This window comes from Leopardus geoffroyi, chromosome B3 (assembly GCF_018350155.1).
Source record: "Leopardus geoffroyi isolate Oge1 chromosome B3, O.geoffroyi_Oge1_pat1.0, whole genome shotgun sequence".
NCBI lineage: Eukaryota > Metazoa > Chordata > Mammalia > Carnivora > Felidae > Leopardus > Leopardus geoffroyi.
In genome coordinates this window covers 56,810,724-56,833,864 of record NC_059337.1, presented here as the reverse complement: position 1 = coordinate 56,833,864, position 23,141 = coordinate 56,810,724, and the positions used below count along the sequence as shown (strand labels likewise).

General features: G+C 38.6%; 1 protein-coding gene across 1 annotated transcript in view; it reads left to right on the top strand.

Annotated features, from left to right (window-relative positions):
* The first annotated feature begins 321 nt into the window (after nt 1–321).
* SEMA6D (semaphorin 6D) overlaps nt 322–23,141 on the top strand; it is a 576,018-nt gene continuing 553,198 nt past the window's right edge. Inside the window, exon 1 of the mRNA XM_045449833.1 lies at nt 322–662. The gene's annotated coding sequence lies outside the window, so the exon portion shown is untranslated. The remainder of the gene's footprint in view (nt 663–23,141) is intronic.

Genomic DNA, 23,141 nt, shown 5'->3' with positions numbered 1-23,141 from the left:
TTTCCTAAGTGACACGCAGTAATGTTATTAAGAGTGATACATGGCATATTAAAAATACACATCCTTATATATAACACACAATATTAAGCCATCTTATTAACAAAACCAAAATAACGGGTTCTGCCTACTTAAGTGGTTGGGTGGGGGGGAATGTGGTTGATGACCTAAAGGTCGGCCGGCTGCTATGCTACCCCAGGGCCTTCACCGTGCGTGGAGACCTCGGGTTTTCAAACCGGGGGGGGGGGGGGGGGGGGGGTTGGTGCGGGGCTTAGGCAGGGGAAGTTTAGAGCCGAGGGAGCGGCAGAAGCACGTGGGCTGAGGGGGTGGGAGGACGCAGACAGAGGAGTAACCGGTGGAAGTGTCAAAGAGGAAGGAGTGGAGGGCCGCTGAGGTGACAGGGTGTGGTCTGTGGGGGAGCAGCCGAACCCGGAGACGAGGGGAGACAGACCCACCAGGACAGAGGCGGCAGTGGGGAGCGTGCCTGCGTCGCTCGGTGCCGTGACAGCGGGGAGCGCCGCGCGGGGCCGGGTGGCGAGGGGAGTTTCCGTCCTCGCTCAAGTGGAGCCCGGCTCGGAGCTGCGCCAGCGCCTTCCGCCTGGGCCCGCGGTGCCAGACACCTGCCGAGTCCGAAGCGGGAGTCTGGCTGAGCCTTCGGCCGCCAAGTAAGTCTTGCCTTTTCTCTCCATTTCTCCTCCACGCCTCGGCGTCTTTCTCTGCGGAGCGTAAAGCTCCCGTTGGGGGGCTGCGCGCAAAGCGCACCAGGAGGCTCCAGTGGCGTCCAGGGATGCTCCCAGCCTCCGGGCGCGCCCCGGCCGGCGCGGGGACCCGGCCCCGAGGCCCCCGCCGCCGCGTTCGCCTACGCAGCGCAGACGGAGGCGGCGGCGGAGTTGGTGGCACTGCTACTACCCGTCTTTTGTGTCTTGCCCGATCCCAGAGCCGTGCCAGGCCGGGGCGGGGGGTTGGGGGGGGAGGGAGCGGAAGCCACTTTATGGCTCCTGGCCCCACCTCTTGCCCCCACCCCAAATCCTTCGGGATTTCAATGAGTCGCGGACTCGGGCGTAAGTGCGTGCCAGACCCCCCAACTGGGCTAGTTACATCCGGGTGGCGGCCGGCGGGACCGCCACGCCGCTCCCTCTTCTGATTTTCTTTTTAGACACGGCACCTTTAACCGGGGGGTGCTGGCAGCAAGGCTGACTGAGTGATTACGGGAGTCGAGGTGTAGGGGAAGACGTACCTTCTCGTTTTTCTTGGGTTCTGGAGGGGAAAGGACGGGGGCAGCGGGATCCCCGAAGCCGGAGCGTCCCGCACTAGCGGGCTTGCGCGCGGCCGGCGAGCAGGCGTTCGCTGGGTGGGTCCCTTCCCTGGCTCATTGTTCGCGGTGACTGTTCTTGGGGCCGGGCTGAGCGACACAGCCGCTGCTCACGGGGCCATAAATAAAAGTGATGAGTTGCAGGAGTGAGGTCAAGGCTGCTTGGAGAAAGGGCTTACCCAGTTTGCAGACGGACTTCTCTGGGCTGGGAGGGCAATAGTACTCGACAGCGAAAACCGCTCCTGAGTGTGAAACTTAGATCTGACTCTGATTCTCAGAGACAACCCAGTGAATTAAACCCTCGGAAACAGGGCGCGTATTTCCCCGTAGAAATTGTTTTCAGAGTAAGGAAGATGGAGTTTTAAGTATTATTGGCAACTGGCTGCTTTCTCTTGCTAGCACCTGTTTCTCTTAAAGGTTCCTGGGTGGGGTTTATTTTCTCGCCCCCTCCCCCTCTAGTTTTGAATGTGTATTTATTCTGGTTGCGCTTTCAGCTAGTTGAATTGCATGGTTCCGGGGCGGCGGAGGGGGGTGGGGAGTCCGTTTTTAAACACAAAGTGCAATTTCCACTCTACAAACGGCCAAGCACTAGTGTGCACATTCGTTTCTCTTCCACCCTAGCCGCGTGCTAACGTTCATGGAGGCAGACATGTGCACCTGGAGTCAAAGGGAGACGGCTGTCCGTAGTTGGAGATGCCAAAACACAGCTAGCGCTTGTTCGTTTTGTTGGAGAGTAGGACGCTCTTGAGTTTTTCCATTTTTCTAAATTACAGCGATATCACCTGTTCATGATGTCTATTCTTTGGCCCACTACAAAGGAGGGTGCATTTTCCTGAGGAGGATGTTTCTTCTTTCTCTAAGATCCATAGGTACTAATCAGTAAGCTCTTGACAAGACATATATATATATATATATATATATATATATATATATATATACACACACACACACACACATATACATGTGTATATATACATATATACACACATATATATACACATATATATAAATATATATATATTTACACATATACACATATGTATATACACATATATATTTACTTATTTATATTTGTAGCTGGTTGTAAATCCCAGGAGCTACTAACACACCCAGCTGCCCAGGTTATATTTTACTCTGACTTGCCTGATGGACGTGCTAAGTGCATCAGTCTGCTGAAGCCTGGAGTTGCAGCCCCCAGGAGAAATAATATGAACACCTCTCTCTGACCACGGTCTGATTCCACAGACGAGACCATGCAGAGTGGGGATGTTGTTTAGGGTATGGAAAGCCGTTTATTCTAGGGAAGGAAGAGAGAGTTAGGTAGAAGATAAATAAAAATGGAAACCTGAATGGGCAGCCAACATACCCAGTTCCATAAATACACATGTGGAAAGTATATTGTGTTCTCTCTCTCCCTCGCTCCTCATCACTCTTAATATTCCTTAATCTTTTCCATTGCAGTACTTGAGCCTCTAGGTTTTTTGTTTGGCTTTGGAAAGAACTTTTATTTTCAGTCTGTTAATATTTTACATTTTCAATATCAATAGTGCTCATTGAGCGCATAGGATTATCTTTTAAGCTGTTCTATTGTTTGTCTACCTGCGAACCATGTCCAGTTTAGTATGAGACCACATGAACAATGAATCAGCCAGGTTCTAATGAAGATTAAGACATGGAAGGTATCCACAGCTATGTATAAACTGTATACTCATCTAATCACCTTCCCACATGACCAGTTTTATCTAGTTGCTTGTTCATCTTCTGAAATCTCCGGACTCCAAATTCTTACCCAGATTGATTGCTGCACTAAATCTTGATTGTACAAAAAGCAGAACTTAATTATTTTGGCCTCATTTATCAGTCAGCAATGTTTAGTGTTGCCAATTTAATTATATCATTGAAATATGCATGACTTTAAAGTATGTTGAAAAAGGTCCTTTTAAACGTGTTTTTTCGAAAAGAAAAAAAAGTCCTTGTGAAGCCATAATTTCACTGCTGTGAGGCCCCCTAGCCATTTGTGTTTATTGAGTTTACTCTTCCACATGAAGAAAGAACCATTGTTTTGTTGTCTAGGAGCTGAGGGAAGATGGAAAGTGAGAAAAGAAAATCAAGCACTTTAAAATGCTATTATTTTCTCTACTTGGGAAAAAATGTATGTATTTTAAGTAAACAGTGATTATTTTCTTAAAGATATACTAAAACCTTACTAAAGGGTACTGAGGAAAAGACGTTTTCAAGGATAGAAATGCTAGCTGTTACTAAATACTCGTAGAAGGTTGTTGGTGCATACATATGTTTTTGAACCAATCTTATAACACGTTTTCTTCTTTCTATAGAATTATGAAATGTTATCAAATTATTGATATTAAAATATTGTAATCTTATCAAAATCTATATTTAAATATACTGTCTTTTTGCAAGTGCTTTAATTGTAATAGCCTGTTTGTTGAGATTAAAAAGAACATCATTGATGTCATGGTGTGCTTTGCATTTTAAAATAGTAGCTAATGAATTACAAACATTCATTACTCCACAACCACTTGCTGAAATTTCTCAGGACCCCCAAATAGAGAATTATTTGTACTATATACTATCATTCAGACTCTTGCTGAGTTTATGTTGATCCTCTTTTCTTCTTCACAATCAATTTCCTTTTAAAGTAATACTCTGTTGACTCTGAATATTATGTTATTTTTATTCTATGTCATAAATTTATGTGCAAATATCTTCAACATTGTCCGTAAGGGACTTCCTGTTGAAAACATGCAGGGATTAGCGGGGGGAAGAGTGAAGAGAGAGAGAACAACTTTTATTAAACCTGGAAAGAGTCAGAACCTAACACAGGAAGTGAAGGGCATGTTTCAATGAATAATTTCGTTGGGGAATACTTCTTTGACCTTTAAAAGCCCAAGCTATGTGGCACATAATATACATTTGAGTATTTCAGGCAGTATCTTCACGTATCATAAGGCAAAGTAATAGAGCATCATAGTGCCTTTGCTTTGTTACATTTAAATGGTGACTTTAATTCCATTAATTTTTCTTAATATTAAGTAATGAAAACTACCCACTGTTTTCTTATGCTTTTTTTTTTTTTTTTTTTTTTTTTTTGCCAGGTATAGGGTGTGGATGGGAGGCTGGAAAGGAGAGAGAAAACTGTTCTATGTATATAAAAATGATAATTGGAAATGTTTATTTTGGAGACATTTTATTTAAAAAACTCAGTTTCCTCCTACACGTTTAGAACTTATTAAATGTTTAATAGGGAAGATGAAGTTTGACACTCAATTCTCGTAACTAAATGCAACCATAAACAAATTGGTTAAATGATTCAAATAAGTGCATTTCAATCTTAAATTTAGTTTTCCTTCCCATAAACTAATATGGAAAAAAAGTATTGAATTAGATTTTGTTTTTAGTAGCCGATATTTGTTTAGATTTTCTTTAAAATAAAGATTAACATGAGTAATAATGTAAACACTTATGAAATGAAGATCTAAAGCAATACAAATTAATGATTGTGTATGTTTTTTATACATAGCTTTTTATGATAAATTATTATTTTTAATCTCAGGAGTAATGTGAATTTCTTAACTGATCACATTTCCTCTTTTGCTTTGGCCACTAGAAGGCTCAGAGCCAATCCGAGTCTAATTTATCAATCATCTAACACTCTTTGGAAAGTGGGTGTATGTATGTTATATTTCTCAGTGACTTTATCTTACTCTACTTATGTATGTATTTTGTCAAAATGTCTATTTTTTATTGTGGGTGGGGGGAGACAGCATCAAAATTAATATGAATATGTATTTAGAAATACAATCAAATCCACAAATAGTTATTAAGATCTAATATTGCAAATGTTGAGGGCATTAGGCAAACTTAGGGATGGCTTCTGATCTAAAGATATTTATATTTTAGCAGGATAGAGAAGCCATAAACACATAACGAATTAACTAATAGTGAGTCAACATATATTTGCACATCTGTTGCATTAAATTAAAAACCCAGACTTTATCTTTAATGAAGCTCAGCTTCCACTTTCTGGAAAAAAACACTATTAATAGTAGCAACCAGTAAAAAAAAAAGCGAAGTAACCAAATCTTTTCATTAGAAAGAATTCCCCTCTGGGGATACTAAACTCCAAATAGTCTGAGGATGTGAGAATGAAAATAAGTGTTGGAAAAATCCTTGTGATTCTTTGGTAGTGGAGACTTTCAGACATTTCTCTTTCTCTCTTCCCCTCTTCCTCTGCTTCTGATTGGCTTTTCTGCTTGCTACCCAATCAGCCATTGGCTGGACCTGATTGACAGGTATGGCAATTCTGATGGCAGTCTCACTCCACCAGGCTGTCAGCTTATGAAATTTCTGGCTATGTAAATATAATATTTTTTCTAAGTACTGTACTTAAATACAGTAGTTAAATGTACGCACCCACTGGTTGTTTCCCTTTGTACTTGAATCAACAGCCATTTTAAGCTTTTAGAAGGGACCACCCACAAAACTATTCTTTTTGACTGTTGGAAAACTCAGGGAGAGAAAAAAAAAAAGTAAAAACTTGAAGACAAATTAGAACTAAATTATTGATGCAAGGTGACATATTTATGGCTGAGGGCACAAACTCTGAATTAAACTTCCAAATCTACCAATAGATACCTCTGGGTATGAAATGATTTTCATCTTCTCTATCTCTCACATAGACACCATTTTTCCCCAGACATCTCAATTATGGTTAATGTTAAAAAATAATTTAAAGTCTAAAACACGGGTATTTTGTCCTGAACTGAAGCAAACTTTCAAACAGACAATGATAAATACTGATCATTTAAACTTGGCCTTTTAAGAAGCACGTTGGATATGATGAGAATCTGTGTATTGGTACAATTACTGTGCTTCCAATTATGTTATAAATAGTGCATAAAGCTTTAAAATTTTCATCAAATTAATGTTTCAATGACATGCAAATTAGCTACTGACATCTAAGGTGCATGCCATGTGATGATTCCTAATTGGCAAGTGAACCTCAGAGGGTTATTTATAGATTACATTGCAACAAAGTACTGGTGTAAATTCTCATTGTGCAGCTCAATTCAAATTGATGTTTTAGCTTTGATTCTCTTCCTTTTTTTTCATATCCCTTTTGATCTCTAAAGCCTCTCAGAAATAAGCTACCTAAGGTGCTAAATATGTAATTAATAACATTTGGATAGAGAATTTGTCTTCAAATTATCCCTAAGAGATTTGGAGACCAGTTAAGTATTCCTCACCAACTTGTTCAGGTATGCATAACTCTTGGGACTATGAATTTGAACTCAGAAATTTGGTAACATCCATCCAAAGCACATAGGATAAATGTTCACATAGAAAAAAAGTGAGGAAGAAACTTGGAACATTTATCAAGTGAATTAATTTTTAAGAATAGCTACCTCTAAAGACCTGAGCTGAAATCCTATTTTATTCTCTAATGGCCATTGAAGTTTCTTCTCTAGAATGCAGTGAGAGAAGAATAAGGTAACTGCAATTCTCATACTATAGTATTAGGTCAGAATTTGGCCTTTCCTTTCTCTATTCCATGCCAATATCTTCCTAAAGGTAGAACAACCAAATAAAAAATGAAAAGGCAAATACTTCCTTCATTCTGCACATTTTGGTTCAGTATGTATTTTATACATGGTGTCAGGAAGCAAAGATATATGTGCTATAAATTTCAAAGATATAGCTTATTACAGAAGTTTATTATGTATTAACCTTTTGATTTTTCTTCATGCTATACTCAACTTGAAATGTCCCACTTTGCATACCAAATTGGTAAAATGCCTATCGTTGCCTAAAGGTTTATTTAAAATACACTTTCTGTTTGAAGGAATCCCATAGTTGGGTTTGAACTTGACTTTTTTTTTTTTTTTGTAAGGGTGCCTGTGTGTGTATGTGTGTGTTGTGTGTGTTTTACAGCAATATTGTGAGAATAAAAATGTTTAGAAAAATTTGAAGAATTCTATACAAATATAGTATTAATATAATAACTATTCTAGATCTACAAAGAGAGAAACTAAATGCCGGATTCAAGCTACACGTGGAAGTAAATACTTTTCTCATTTTGAACCCTTTTGACTGGTAGTTGAATACCAGTTCTGTTCTGGGGCCTGTTACTTTTTATTGACAGAAGTACTAGTCATGTGTAGTATGGTATGGGTGTGGTCAAGGCAACTGGATTTCTTGCTAATGAAGATTTATCAGGAAATTTGGCCTTTAATTAGGAAAATACACTTACCCAAATAAACATTGAATAAGGACTTCCTGTGGATGGGTACATATGCATTAATGTTAAATGTGTTCTTGAAGTTATCAGATACCCTTACTGCATTAGCTTACTTCATTCACTGTATGTCATACTTTCTCTTGTCTCCTTAAACACTCAGTACCTCTGTCTACACCTTCACTCTCAGATGAAGGCATTACTTCCTATTCACTGATGCAAGTGAAACAATCAAAAAAGAATTTTTGCAGACACCCACTGCCATGTTTATCCACCTGCTAGTACCTGCTCCCACATGATCTGCCTTCTTGCAGGTTCTCTCACACAGCACTGGTGGTATTTCAGCTGTTACATTTTAGTGCAATACAAGGTAGAAACATGTAAATGCAGTTTGTCAGGGAATAAAACTATTCCATTAGACCTAAAACTTACAGTTTTAGTTGTTTAGCATTGGGAAATAATCAGGGTTGCAGTCAAAGATGAATGTAAAGTATGTTACTTGGAATAGTGAAAAATTAGAAGCAACACAACGGCCCAAAGATAGAATAAGAATGTACAGCTTGTATTTATAATAGAATGTTAAACATTATTTAAAACTATTTTTTTCAAAAAATAATTGTTGACAAGGTAAAAGTAGATGATATAGTGTAAAAGAAAAAAAAATCCTAAACTTACATAGTACATCATAAAATTTTGTACGTGTTCATAGAAAAGACCAGAAAAATTAGTGAGCTACGTTAAAAGGTTGTTCCAATGGACACTGAGATGAACAGTGTTCTGTATAGCAAATATTTTGAATGTATTAGCTTGAAAGAAAAAACTTCTTCATGGGAAGATCCTGGTAATATAGAAAATGCACATTGAGTAAACAATAGCAAAAGCCATCTCTGCAATGTGATTCTACTGTTGTTGAAATATTGGTCCCCACTAGGCATTCCCCTTGCCTGCCATGTTCAGTCCTGCAAGACCCATAGAATTTACCACTAAAATATATCATAAATCCATTTAATCTTTACCATCTTTACTGCCATCCTTCTGGAGTAAGACACCATAATTTCTAGCCTGGATCATTGCCTTACCTTCCAACAAGTTCTTCCCACTCTTGCTCTGGCAGAAATGATGACATGAGAGGCTATATTGCATACTGTTTTTAGCATGGACTCCATGGGTGGGTGGCCTGATTATGAATCCCATTACTGCTACTTACTAGCTGTGAGACTGGGGCAAATTACTTCACTTCTCTTTACTTCCTTTTTCCTATTGATAAAATTACTAATACCTATCCTGTAAGGTTGGTATGAGGATTAAGTGAGTGTCTGGCAGAAAGTAAGTACTATTATGTATTACCTATTGTCAAGACCTAAATTAGATTTTATCTTTTCTTCTTTAAAACCATCCAAGGACTTCTCATTGGGCTTTGAATTAAACCTTATGACCACATACATCAACTTTAACTCTTGCTACTTTCTGTTTCCTCGCTATTTCCATAAAAACATCAAGTCCATTCTGTCACAGGGCCTTTGCCCATGCTGTTCCCTCTGCCTGCAACACCCTCCTATGATTGTCCCCATAGTAGCTTTTTGTCCTACAGGTCTCAGCTTCTGCTGCCTCCCCTGAGAGCCCTTCCCTGCCTTCTACTTATCTAAAGGACAGGACACTTCCTTCTAGTCTCTTTTCACTCTTTATACCTTATGTTTCCTTAATAGACCTTATCACAATTTGAGCTTTTTGTTTGTTTGTTATTCTTTACCCCCTCTATTTGACCACAAGAATTTAAATTCTCTGAAACAAAGATAATGTCTTTGATGGTTGCATTTGTTTCCCCTAATATCTAGCAGAGGGTCTGACATGTAGTACTAGGCAAATGAATAAATATTGGATGGATGGATGGATGGATGGATGGATGGCTGGCTGGCTGGCTGGCTGGCTGAGACTCTGTTATAATCAAGGGATTGCATTTCTAGAAAGGCTAACTTTATATTTGCAAGTTCCATATGTCACTAAGGAGATACAAAAGGTTAAGTTATTAATACTTATCATTTTGGCTCTTAATATACAGGGTCTTAAATATACTTATCAGAACACAAGTACATTTTGAAAGAAATAGATTGCTTGGGAGTGGAGAGGGAAGTGATAGGTGGACTGGGGGACTCTAGACCTGAAGATGTTTCAGGCCAGGGATGGCCTAAGTGGAAACTGCAGTGCTGGGGTAGGGATATATGGTGGGCTTGAGGTGATGTTTCAGACCATTGATAGTTGAGGCATTCAAGAGGAAGTATCAGATTAACATTTCACAAAGAACCCGGTTAAAAATACTACAAAAGCAACTTCCATAGCATCTTCTTAGCTTTAGGGAATGTTAGATTCTATATATACAGTGCTAAAATAAGTGGATGAAAGATTTTTTAAGAATTAAAATTAGTTATTTGATGTCGTGAAAAAAACCAAAAAATTCCTTCTTTGGATTTAGCTGGTTTTTAAAATGGAAGTCAGTCATACCTGAGTATGTGTATATATGCATGTGTGTCCGTCTTTGCAAACTTTTTTTTTTTAGGCAGGAAAACACTTCATATAAAAAAGATGTTTTCATGTATTGCTTTTGATCATAAAATTGTAAAGGCAAGGCAAGTTTTCTATCCAGTGATGCTCCCTTTCTCTTACCAGGAGGTGTCACTACAGCTCACTCAAACTTACTAGTGCATTCTGTAGGGACAAAGTAATGCTAGCATTTTATCAGAATGTCAGTACCTACCCACCAAGTTCTCTACTGAGTTAAAGGAAATTTGATGAAAAAAGAAGTTTTTCCAGGTGCCTGTTTCTCCTCCAAACAAATGTTGTAATCATGAATTAGCTGAAAACTTAAACACTTGTTTAATATTCTGGAAACAAACAACATTCTTGGTTTCCTTTCAATGTTGAGTAGGGACAATGTGGAAAAAACAACAAGGAACAAGATAAAGGAGGAGAGACAGTCATAGAGAAACATGAAAAGGAGAGTGAAATTGAAGTGTTTCCAGTGATAACATGCCCTTGAAGATCCCTAAACCCACTATTCTCTCACTGTCAGACTTAGTGTGCATTGTCCCTCTCTTCCCCCCTTCTCTGCCTGGATGAGTCTACCTTGCTCTGCCAGAGATATTATAATCGAAACAAAAACAACTACCTGGTGTTGGGGCGCCTGTGTGGCTCAGTTCGTTAAGGTCCAATTTTGGCTCAGGTCACGATCTCACCTCTTGTGAGTTTAAGCCCCGCGTGGGGCTCTGTGCTGACAACTCAGAGCCTGGATCCTGCTTCAGATTCTGTGTCTCCCTCGCTCTCTGCCCCTCCCCCACTGTCTGTCTGTCTGTCTGTCTCTCTCTCTAAAAATAAACATTAAACATTTTTTTAAAAAAAAATAAAAAATAAATAAAAACAACTACCTGTGTTGAGCTAATATACTCTACTAGCTCTTTGACACATATAATTTCTATCTCCTCTGAAATACCGTTTATAATACCATTGTAAAATAAGTGTTGTTATGAAAAAATTTCCAGGTCAAGAAAATAAAAGTTGGAAAAGTTGCTTGATTTGTATTTGTAGATATGATTTGACCACAGCCTCATCAGATTTCAAAATAACACCCTTGTTCCTTCTATGATGCCTGTGAAGAGCCCTTCCCACTGGATACTTTCCTAACATCTCTGACTGATTTAGGTAATCCTTCCACTGTTCCCACAACATCACTTATCATGACTTATCATCACTTATCATGACTGGGCCATGACTGACTATTTTCTTTTCTCCCTCTTCACCCAGAGGAGCACTTTGAGAATGGGTATGATGTGTTGTCTCTAGAACAGAACATGAGACACCTAATGTTTATGTTGATGGATGGGTGAACAAGAGAAAAGGTGCATTCAAAGATGGGGCTCCAGGATCCTTGAGGATGTGGATGAAGAAAGCATGGAAAGCAAGAACTGTTGGACTGCTGGCCTTCACCCACTGCTGTTGGCATTGCTTGTTCCACAAGCAACTGAACAATGAAGAGGAAAGTCCCAACGTTTTTGAGAGGAGGAAGAACAAGGTTAAGAGTTCAAGAAGGAGAGAATATTCACCATAGCCCACAAGCCTTACAATAGCTTTTCTCTAGAACTGGAGGGAAAAGACTGTCATCAGAGGAGTTGTGTTTTCTACTGACCTCCAGGTGGCAGCATGGCCCAGCTGTCAGAGACCAACTCAGTTCTTGGACACCCTTAATGCCGTAGGACTCAGGACTGTTCTCGGGGCATTTTTAGTGCCCTGGGAATGATTAATGGTGCTGCTCGCTCACTGCACCCCAAGGGTAATTGAGCTTGCAATATTTTGGAGGCTGCAGAGAGACTTCCCAAGCATCTGATAGAAGGGGCTGCAACATTTTGGACATTATATCCCTTCAGAGACCTCCTCGAGGTCTTTTTTTGTGCCCAGAATGCAATATTTGGCAAAACGTTTTAAAGGGGGAAAAAAGACCACATCACCACCTCTAAAATATGGGAAATTGAACAGTCTTTATGCTTTTTCAGATGTTTGGTTTGCTCTGCATTTCATATTCTTTTTCCTTAGTTCTGAAATAATACTCCTTTCCACCTGACTTAAAGCAAATCCTCTGGAAGGTAGCTTATGTTAATCGACTGAGTATTTTGAAAGAGTGCAGGCAGAGCTATGTATAATGTCTTCATTTAAATAAGCTCTGCGTCCTTTTATATTGTAAGCTGAGGTATTTAAAAGTAAGATGACTGGAAATTTCTAAAGTTGCACACAATTCAAGAGAATGTGAAACATGTTAGAATGAGTGACTGACACAAAGCTACAGCGTCCATTTATTCTAAATATACATGTAATATCAATTATAGAAGACAACCAACAAAAGATCTTAAGCTTGTCGGGTTGGGTTTGTGTGACTTCTTCTTTTCATTAGAATTTTTAGTAACTGGGAAAAATGCCAGATTCTAAACGTTGGAAAATGGTGTCTTGAATAGGATAGGATATACTAGTAGATCTTAGCACTGTTCAGGAAAAAAAAAACACTTAAGGATTCAGGAAATGTTTGTTCATCTATGCATTCAGATGGGGAATCTGAACCTCCTCCACCTTTCTGTAGTTTGGATTTACATACCTCTGATGGTTGGATGTAGGCAGTGATTCATAGCTTCTTCAGTGAATTCTTTAATATCACTTTGGTATTTCTGAGAACAATTGTTCTTGGCCTAAACCTGTGAGATTTTACTCTCCATCACAGAAGATTCCGTCATGGTGGACCATGATGATTTAAAGTTGTGTTCTGTGTGGGAAGTTACATTCTAGATGTTTAGAGAGCCAAACTTAACTGGTTCTTCGTGTGCTGACCCTTTTAAGTTTTAGCAGGCAGTAAATTTGGTCTCTTTAATTTTTTGGAATAGAGTAGGAAATCAGGACTTTTAGGATGGCCCCTCAGATTTTATTTTTAGATTAGATTGCAGGTGTTATACAGACTGCCATTCTGTCTTCCTTTGCTTTGTTATATTTGCCTTAGAGGTTAAGCTTGCAATAGTGTCTTTTTGTGATGAAGACTTAGGCTAGGGATTGAAAGTAAGGGGTGGAATTGGGGAATTAATTGAGATGGGTCTCAATGGTTTATTCGTGGCTTCTGATTTAATTCCAACAATAATAACAAAATCAGTAGGAAAAAGATCCCAGCATAGCCTAAAATCCTGTTTGATGATCCGTGACTCACTGAAGGGTCCTTCCCACACTACCAGTTTCTATTTCTTTGGATGTTTTGGGCAGTTTGTAAAAAGTGTACTGATTTTATCCTTTGATATAAATATCTGAATTTCCATGCTGCCTTTAATTAATATACTGCTTAATATATGTTACAGTGTTCTAAGTATTATTATTTATATTTCCTATTTTTTTCTAATTTTTCAAAATAGATTATGATTTTTCATTATCAATATTTAATGCACACTTGTAAGGAACAGTTCTTGGATATATTTAAATCATTGCCTAATGGAGTCAAGAAGCCATTGCCTTGCAAAAGGACAGAGCTGGTACTACATTAAACAGAGAACTCACTGATCAGCTTTACATTTCAAAGCTTACCTTCTTGACTTCTTTGCTTTAGAACAATAATGTTCTTGAATATCAGGTATTGTTGAGGAAAAAGGATTTTCTAAACCCATTAGCTCTTGGGAAATCAAACACATTAATTCCCAACAAATCAAGAAACAAGAATGGTAGAATAGATCAGAGAGTTTTAGTGTGTTCCAAGGGGTAGAACAAACTCAAGATGAGACCAGAGAATATGGAAAACCTGCTCCTTTGGCCCTCAGGAATTTTGGCAGGAAAAACAGTTGTGGAGTTAGGGAATGAGGTGGTGGGTTTTTAAGATCCTGACCCTTGACTGGGAGAAATGGTTGTGCCTATGGACACCAATGGGGGGTACCTGCAGTTTCTTCCAAAAGACTAGGTGGGACACTGAGGCGCCTGGGTGGCTCAGTCAGTTGGGTGTCCGACTTCGGTCCAGGTCATGATCTCACAGTTTGTGGGTTCGAGCCCCGCGTCGGGCTCTGTGCTGACAGCTCAGACCCTGGGGCCTGCTTTGAATACTGTGTCTCCCTCTCTCTCTCTGCCCCTTCCCTACTCACGCTCTCTCTCTGTCTCTCAAAAATAAATAAACATTGAAAAAAAAATTAAAAAAAAAGACTAGGTGGGACATTCAAATTTCAGTAGTCACTCATAGGGCTTATATTTAGCAGGTCTACAATGGCATGGCTGTATCATGTGTCAGTAACCACAGTCAGTGTCTCTTCTGATAGTTTTTATTGGACATGCATCTGTTTTGATTGGTTCATGCTATGACATACATACTCATTGTTAAATATTTTGAATTTGCTTCGGAGTATCCACATAGGGAGCAGACTAGTCCTTCCACTCTGTTTCAGCAAGCTGAAAGCATCTGAAGTTAACTGGCATGGATTGAAGCTCCTTCTATTCATTGTCATAAAACCATAGTCAATCTGGGAATTATCTCAGGGAAGAAAGGGAGATGTTGAAGAACTATGAAAGACTGAGTAAATATTTATGATGAAAAGACTATATCCTCCAGAAAATGACTATATAAATTGCCCTCCTGAGTTAACTTTGAATAGCCCCAATATTTAAATTTAAGGAGACTACTCAAGCTAGAAAAAAATTAAAATGTTGTGAATTATTAAGTCCGAGTGGGCAATTTAAAGACTTGTATGAGAGAAATAAAGAAACTACATGTTCTTTTCACATCTCAGAGTAAGATGAGTAAATCTCCTCCTACCTCCTACATCCTCCTGCTGAGTCCTCTACAGCAGCAGTTACTTTGGAACTATGGCCCAAGCCAACTCCTGATTCCTTTGTTTGTTCCTCTTGCTACTCATATGTGTACAGAAATGTATAGGGAATCATATGTTGCTCTGGATGGCCTCCTTCCTTAAGGGTCTTGATTACACTAGTCTTTTCCAAGTCTAATCCAGAGGTAGTGCCTTCAGCCCCTTTCCTTTTCTATTTTCCCTTCCTCCAAATACATAAATCCGAGTGGATCTATTTCCAGACCCAGTAATGAACCCATTTGTTTGGATTTGTCTCTTAACCTCTATGATATTCTTCTCCTTTTTTTTTTTTTTTTTTTTTTGAAAATTATGGATCCCATTGTGGCTAAGGTCATGTTGTTCCCTCTAGATAGTGAATTAAGATGGTGAAACAAGTGGGAATATCATCACCTTGAGTCTTATCTCTTTCATCTCTGAAACCCCCTCTGCTTAGAAGAGCTCCTGTGTTGGTTAATAGTAGGGTTAACTTTTAACTCTGCAGGTGTACAAAGCAGGGACCTGGATTCTCACTCACAGTTTGATGAGGTAATTTTGTTTTTCTTGCGTTTAGGGGAGGGTGAAAAGAGTTAATAAGTTAATAAGCAAGAGGGCCAATATTGAACCTTTCATTTTTTTCTGAATCTAGAGCCCCAGATTTTAATTCCAATTCATTGGCTCTAATATTTTTATAAAATTTTAGTAACAAACGATAAGAAATACATATGTGACAGGAGAGAAGGGCAGCTATATGTCAGTATGTTTTGTGCCTCTCTGAAACCTCTAAGTGACAAAATTTTACTAAGTGTGAAGTCCCTTCCTTGGAAGGGACTGTCTCTAAAAGCATCCCTCTGAAGACTTTAAATAGGCAAAAGGAAGAGGTGGAAGAGAGGAACCCTAGCCTCTTATATGTTTTCCCCTTACTGGTTGTGCCTATGTACCTAAACATCTGCGGTAGGTAATTGGCCTTTAAGGCCATTGAAAGTTTCCATCAGCAAGCCCAATTGTTTGTTTTTTTGTTTCTGTCTCTTTATTTCTAACCTTTCCACAAAAATATTTGAGGTAGCAAAGCTGTTAGGATAGTTCAGTGGGCCTATTGACTAATGAAGAGGTTTATATTAAGGTAGTGAAGAAATTTATGAAAACAGATTGTTTCAGCTGCTTTCATTACCAACCATGAATTACACCACCTGAAAAACTCCACTATTCCTGTGAATTAATACCTTTTCAGCAAGCTGTTTGCTGGACAATCTTGGTGGGCAGATTGGGTTTCAAGGTAAACAAGGCAAAGCTTGACCCACTGACAGTCTGTACCTGAGGAAGAGTGCATGTATCTGTGCCTCACCTAAAATGACAGAGCATACCAGCATTCTTGTTTTACTTGCAATATGAACGACCATTTAAATATCTAAGTGTGTGTATGTGTGTGTGTGTGTGTGTTTGTGTAGTGTGACATTTTAGCAATGACTTCAAGAAAATGATGTCACTTCAGTGTACAAACTTAATTGCAAAAGAGCTAAAGATGTATTTTCCCCAACTTGATCCATGCTGAACTTTTTCGTTTGTTTATTTGTTTATTTAGAGAGAGCACAAGCATGACCAGGGGAGGGTGAGGGGAGGAGCTAAGAGAGAATCCCAAGCAGACTCTGTGCTGTTAAGAAGAGCCTGTTGTGGGTCTCTGTCTCCGGAATTGTGAGATCATGACCCGAACCAAAATCAAGAATTGGATGCTTAACAGACTGAGCCATCCAGGTGTCCCCATAAAAACTTTTTAAACTGAAGTAGCTCTCTTTTCTTTCATGCCTCCATGGAAAGAAAGTATAGATTTTATTCCAGAGTATTTGTGTGTGTGTAAGTTGAGATATCTAATAAAAATAGTTGAAAAAAATTCATGCCATGTGCCTTTTACTCTGTTAGGTTAGGTAGTTACATACATTACCTCATTTTGTGCTCATTATGAAATTTCATATCAATACTGTTCGATAGATGAGAAAACTGAGTCATTGAGAGTTTCAAATAGTAAGTCCAACTTTCAGCTGGTTGGGATGGAATGGAGGCCAACTTCAGAGACCACACTATTCATCACCATGCCTCCTAAAGCAGATCAAGTCTTCAGGAAACTTGGAAGCAAGGTTCCTCAAGGAAGGAGCAACAAAAGATTACCTATGTACTTACATTGCCGTAGAATAAGGGAAAGACCAATGGAGTGGATCAGAGGACCCAATGTTTAATCCAGCTCCTCTGCTTCCTCACTGTGTGAATATGTGATGTACTTAATTTATTGGATTGTTGGGAAGACTGACTACATCTCTGAAAATGTAGTTTTAAGACTAATAAAAGGGCTGGGAAACAAAGTATAACCAACTAACCAAATTTAAGTGATACTTGTGTATAGGAGAATTGGCAATCCTTCTCTGGTTGGGATATTACATTTTATAAAATTCAGGTATCTATTAGAAGCAAAATACTTACTAAAAAGCATAAAATATGCCTGGATTAAATTCGAAGTGCCACTTTTAACCTAATTCTTAGCATCTCAGTCAATGTTAACTATTGTTCACTACTTGATTCTAGCGAGTGGTTAAAATAAAGATAAATAGTTGTATACTATTCCCACCAGCTCAGAATTTCTGGGATTGAGTCATTAAATGTTTAAACCTGGAATTAGAATGCAATTGCCCATATTTCGCCATTTTACTTGTGCTGACATTTTCAGACTGAGTTTAAAAAGCATGGCAGTTTTTTTTAAGTGCCCTATAAACATCGTGAGAATATATCCTACACATTTATAAGTATAAAAAGATCTTTCCTAAAGTTAACTTAGAATGTTGCCTTAAAGTTTCTTGGTTTCTATACTCAACAAAATAATTCTTGGAGCACCTGGGTGGCTCAGTTGGATGAATGTCAGACTCTTGATTTCAGCTTGGGTCATGATCCCAAGGTCGTGGGATCGAGTCCAGCACTTAACTTTCTTTCTCTTAAGATTCTCTCTGTCCCTCTGCCTCTCTCTCTATGTGCTGCTCATGTGCTCTATGTCTAAACTCATCATCATTATCATCACCATCCTCATCTTGATTGTTTTGAAAAAAATTGCCACAACAATATGATGCCTTAATGGTTTCTTCTTTTACTAGAGCTACATGGTTTTCTGAGTGTGCTTAAGGGGAGAGGGGGAAGGGGGCGAGGATATGAGGAGGCCATATGTAAGCTGTACTCAAGGTAGTCTTTGTAGAAACAAGAGAAATCATCTTTTGCCTTGTCTTATCTGTTTAGTGGAAAACTTGTGTGATTTGCATTTTAGAATGTTCAGTCCTTTTAATTTACTTCTAAATAATTTGTTTCTCCATTATGCTGCTTTGTTTGTAGAGAACAATACTTACACAAGTGTTTCATGAAGTAAAATGAACTAACACTGCACTCTACAAAGAGAATTTTGAAATAAAAACCATTAAGGATGAATGGCATGCATTGCAGAAATCTCAACCATATGTCTGAATAGGTCTGTTGTACAAGCTTATTTATGAAATTCATAGGCACTAATTTATCTAAGAAAGAGTAATAATGCTTTCAAGTCAAAGGGGGAGAGATGGAGTAAATGGAGAAGACACATTAATCTTTCCTGTGTCCCTGATTTGGGTCTTTTCTTTTCTTTTTTTTATTTTTTTTAACGTTTATTTATTTTTGAGACAGAGAGAGACAGAGCATGAACGGGGGAGGGGCAGAGAGAGAGGGAGACACAGAATTGGAAGCAGGCTCCAGGCTCTGAGCCATCAGCCCAGAGCCCGATGCGGGGCTCGAACTCACGGACCGCGAGATCGTGACCTGAGCCGAAGTCGGATGCTTAACCGACTGAGCCACCCAGGCGCCCCTTGGGTCTTTTCTTTTGGATTATCCATTATGAATCATATCAGAAAGGTTGGTTTAATGACATAGAAATTATTTAGGCTCACCAGAAATTTGGCAATATCAGCTACTGGAGGGAGTAGTTTGGCGGATGGAAGAACTTGGCCAAATTATATAATTTCTTGAATGACTGGGGCATAAAGCAGATTCTGTAACAATTACATAAAATAATATGTGTATCATTTATTATATTGCATGCCATATTTTAAGCACTCAGTTAATGATGCTAGTTGTTTTGAGGGAGGGTTAATAATGGAGAATAGTTAAATTTGTTGGATTATGGGCCTTGGTGGAATTTTTTAGGTGAAAGAATTTGAACCAAAAGAATATATTTACAGCCTTGGGGATGAAGGAGAAAGAGCCATAAAAATCACAATTTATTAAGCAATTATTTGGACAGCATAGCAAGCACAGAGAAGAAGAAAGCCATGAAAGTGGGAGGAGATCATCAAAATGAAGATTTAGCTGATTACATTTCTTACCAATTCATTTATAAAACTTTCTGCCTCTGAAAATAATCTGGGCCATACCTTTAGAAGCAGTTTTCTAATTCATGGCATGGGTTAAAAATTAGTTCTGATAATGAGAGAGGTCTAGTATATTTTTCTGAAAGTATGCTATTATGCAAAAATAATGACCTGCTTTTGGTCTTCACATCTGTATCCATATGCCTCCTGGAACATGATGTATTTAAGGAAATGACCACAGATGTGCTCAATGGATTTCTCTCTTTGAGAAACTGTACTATCAAAGGAAGGTATAACTTCAGATAGCCAGTGTCTCACATGTTATCATTCATAGTTGTGCACAGTAAAAGGTTTTTGAATGAATGAATGAGTGAATCAGTTAGAATGAATTAATGAACAGATGTATCTCCAGTTTAAGTCCACAGAGTTTTTATGAGAAGGGTCAAAACATTTACTGAGGACTCTTTGTCATATACTTCATAGTTACATGTTGTATGTAACTACGTACAACATGATACATAGTTACATAGTTACATGGATACATAGTTACATACATCTGCTGGTTTCAAAATGCATAAAATATTACACCATAAAAAGGATCATCATCAAAGATGATGAAGTCCTGGTAAAAATGAAGTATGCATTCCTTGCTGGTGGCATTATCACTTGATAATCCCTTTGGTAACATGACCATTTGTAGCAAAAGCCACAGACATATTCATATCCATTGCCTGAGGTATTCTTCTTTTATGGAAGCATTTGAACAGAACCCAAACAAGCTAAACAGAAAAAAAAAATATTGCAATTGATATTAATAGCAAGAAGTTAGGGACAAAATAGAAGTTGAGCAAAATAATGATTTAATAGATTATGGTACATCAACACAGTTTAGTATTATGAAGCCATTCAAATGATAATTATGTAGAAACATCAAGTTAAGTTTATGAGACAATTTTGTGAAAATAGTGAAATATAAAATGCTATGTATACTATTACCGTGACTATAAATATCTATATGTGTAGAGATAATATGCATAAATAAAAGTAGTAGTTGTGTCAGGATAATAAGATAAACAATTTTACATTTTGAAAACATTTATCTTCTGTTACCTTTCAATACACTTCTAAAAATTATCCCATTTTCTTTTGTCATAAATAGATGCTGCGTTGCATTTTCATCTGGTAAGTCAGTGTCTTTATAGGGCCTGCGATTCATCATCAGTTGTTCTCAACATCACTATACTGAAATTTTGTAATAGATGACTGGGTTAAATGTGTGTAATACTGATCTCTGGTTATATGTTTTGAGGGCTGTTTTAAAACATAAATGCCTAAAGAATACAATAATTTTTGCATATAGTTTGTTTTCCCTGAAAGTCAAAGTAAAAAGTCAAAGGTAAAAAGCCTTTGACTTTTTACCTTACAGATACAAATGTGTATGTATCTTTGTTAATCCGGAAGCAACATATTATAATGTAAAACGAACTGTTGGCCAACACTTGGATCTGTTGATTCTACAGGTGGGGGAACTCTGGCAGGGAGATGAAGTAATTTGGACAGGGCTACAATGCCAGTTAATGGCAGAGCCGCGATCAAAATGTGCATATTCTGAGTGAGTTGAGAACTTTTCCACCTACGTCTCATCCAGAAAGCTTTCCCTATCACCCTCAAATGAGCTGTCACCTTCCTTCCAGCGGCAGAGCCCATGAAGACTTTTCTCTGCCTGCAACATCACATCTGCATTACACTCCCATGTCTGTGGAAAACAGGTGTTTCCACCTCAGCTAGTAATTGCTACTTTGTACACAGTTGTACAGAGGTAAATGTGTAACTCTCAGGTGGTCTTGGCTACATGTTATCATTGGTTGCATCTTCTCGAAATCAGAAGTTATGTTTCTTAGCTCTATAGCATTATTGTGTTCACCTCACAGTAGCATCCTTTTCTGTCTCAGCAGCCTTCCTGCGGCCCCCCTCCCCACCATCCGCAGGCAGAAATCCTGGTCACAGCAAGCTGCTCCCACTGGGGTAGCTTCCAAAAATCCACAAAGAACAAATTAGTGTTCCTGATTTGCTTCAGAAACAAACAGCAAAGAAGCCTCTCTAAAATGCTTGAAAAACAAAAAAACAAAAAACAAATAAGAGTGGAAAAATAGCTTCAAGGGAAAACCTACCGCTATTCTTAAAGGGATCTCTAGGAAAAGACTTCAAAAAGATAAATAGTTGCTGAGGAATGTTTGCCCATTAGCCTGTGGTGGGCCAATTAGGCAGCAGTGGAGGGGAAGATGAGTGGGTAGATTCATTTGAGGGTCCTATGGAGCCAGCCTTGAAAGAATTAAAAACAGCTACAATCACTTGAGTTAATGAATGCGGTAAAATGAATATAGATCTCTATATTGATGTGTAGTTTGTCCGACCAGGCATGATTTAAACATGGTTTCCTCTTCTGCTCCCATTTGTTCTTGCTCTTATTCCTTCCTTTGTGTCAAGATCGTGAATAAACCCTCTTACCATCTCCCATTTACAATGTTGTGGGAAAATTCATGATTCTTTTGTCATTAGAGCAATAGGTGATCAGTGGTCAGAAAACCCTTCTTAGTGTTTTTTTGGAAAATCGTTATTTGATTGCCTTTTTTTTCAAGAAGATTCACCGAGGAATCTAGACAGTAAGTACTAACTGAGCATCTACTATGAATCAAGCCCTAGTCTCGCCCATGGAAGGTCCAGATCTGAGTAATGCTATGTTCTTGTCTTTAAGGAGTTCATAGTGTGAGAAAAGGATATAAAGACTTCTGGGATAAGTTGTGATTTAGCCAGTATGTCTGGCTATGCTTTGTGTCCTTTCTTTCATGGCTTCTGTGATCCAGTGTCTTTGATATATAAGGCTAAGAGAGAAGGGCTCTAAATCAGTGGCTGCCAAACATGGGTCCTGGGACCTTTACCTCCAGATTAACTTGTTGTTCTTTTTGAAATTGCTTGATGTAGTATGGACCAGAGTATCTTGAAGAGAGAACTATGATGTCTATTTTAAAGATGCTCTCTAGGTGATTCTGATACTTCATCAGGTTTAGAAATCAACAATGGAGGAGTCAATGATTGGCAAGAGGGAATGGTTGTGAAAATGGATAAAGTAAATAACCACCAGCAGACATGTATGAGCAATGTACATAATGGTTAAAGACTATCACCCATGGAGCCAGGCCACTTGGATTTAAATCCCATCTCTGCTACTTAAAGCTATGAGATTTGGGGCAAGTTTAAAAATCTGGCTGGTTTTTAGTTTCCACATTTTGTATAATGAGAAAAATAATTCTTACCTACCATAAGGAATTATTATAGGGATTAAATGAGTAAACTTATTTAAAGCACTTAGAACAGTACTGGAGATATAGAAAACACCCAATAAGTGTTACTGCTGCTGCTAATACTACTGCTCCTCTCCCTCCTCATTATTATCCTTATCCTTATCCTTATCCTTATCCTTATCCTTATCCTTATCCTTATCCTTATCCTTATCCTTATCCTTATCCTTATCCTTATCCTTATCCTTATCCTTATCCCTATCCCTATCCCTATCCTTATCCTCACCCTCATCCTCATCCCTATCCTTATCCCTATCCCTATCCCTATCCCTATCCCTATCCCTATCCCTATCCCTATCCCTATCCCTATCCCTATCATAAGGAAGCTTATGCTTAGAGTCTTAGAGAAATACAGATGAGGGGCAGGAGTTGGGCACTCTTTAACCTCCAGAATAAATAAAACAAAAACTGCTGATACATGAGACTCTATTAAACCCATTATACAATACACTGGGTGATTTCTAACTCATGGTTCCATAGAGGCTTGTAGGCTGTTTTGTGTTTTCTGTG